Here is a 1,441-nt window from a genome sequence, read left to right as displayed (position 1 = left end):
AAAAAAGAAGGCGTACACAGTGGTGAACCTTTTCTACAGCTGCTTGTTTTAGGAGCTGGAAAAAATTGTTAATATATAGAGCACCTACTGTGATCAACCTAGGCGAAATATTGTGCTGTAATAACTGTCATGTACGCAACAAATGAAACCAACAGACAATAATAAGCGCTGTCTAACAAAGAAACTAGCCCTCGAACAACTACTTTCTTTTAATAAAAATTATAGTTGTGTCTTCATCGGTAGTACATAGGTGTGTGCATGTATTCAGAATTTCGAATACGAATCGAGTATTTCGATAATATATTAATTATTAGCATATTGGGCTAAAAATGTGAAATCGCGCTTTTTGGAATATTCGGACAAATTCGAACAAATGAAGACTTGAGTGCTACGCATTCATGTCTTTCAAGTAAGATATCACTAACACGTAATCGTTCTAAGCCTGCTAAGGTTAAAACGTAATTGCGACGAATCGCCAACCAAGACTATACCCTGTCGTCGTGGCTGGCCATATGCATACCGGTTGGCGCATGCCGCGATCACGATTTATCGCGGAAAGATTAACGGCGTCCCTCAACTCGTGATATGGCCGACGCCACGCAAAAGGTCTTTCGTCCTTTGGGAAAGCGAAAGGCCTATCAATAAGCCCCACTTCAGCGCGAATGCATGCGGCAACGCCGTTACAGATAAACACCGGAAAGCACGAAAAACGCGGTTACGGCCATCTATGAAATTGCCTGTACGGCACAGCCTTATAACCATAAGAAAGTGCAGCCATCTGCCACAGCGCTGTTGTATGCGTGCTGCGCGGATTAAATAGGTGACGAGCCAAACGCGCCTGGCGGCGATTGGCTGCCACCTTCGTTCCTTGTGATGAACCGCGAAGTACGCGTCCGTCGCGGAAACTAAAACAGCTGGCCCTCGCAAGGCCTTTCGCTTTCCCAAATGACGAAAGACCTTTTGCGTGGCGTCGACCATATCAAGAGTTGAGGAACACGGTTAATCTTTCCGCGACAAATCGTGATCGCGGCATGCGCCAACCGGTAGGCATATGGCCAGCCACTACGACAGGGGCGATTCGTCGCAATTACGTCTTAACCTTAGAAGGCTTGGAACGATTACGTGTTAGTGAGATCTTACTTACACGCGGCACCTGCGCTCTGATAGGAGAGGAGCGGGTGCGAAGAATATTCTACAACAGGGGGTCGGCAACCTGAAGCCCGCGGGGCAGTATTATGTGGCCCCCCACACAACGTCAGGACCTCTCCCCCCTTCCTCTTTTCACTACCTATCTGAAGACTGACATGGCAGTTCTGACCTCAAATGCATTAGACAAGAAAAAAAATTGCTTGCAGTTGGCATTACAACGATCGTTTGCAAATTGCAACCTTAGGAGATGCGTGCTAAACACAAACGTGATTTCCATTCCAGTTTTGCACGT

The sequence above is a fragment of the Rhipicephalus sanguineus genome, chromosome 4 (assembly GCF_013339695.2).
Source record: "Rhipicephalus sanguineus isolate Rsan-2018 chromosome 4, BIME_Rsan_1.4, whole genome shotgun sequence".
Classification (NCBI taxonomy): domain Eukaryota; kingdom Metazoa; phylum Arthropoda; class Arachnida; order Ixodida; family Ixodidae; genus Rhipicephalus; species Rhipicephalus sanguineus.
Note: the sequence above shows the minus strand (reverse complement) of the source record.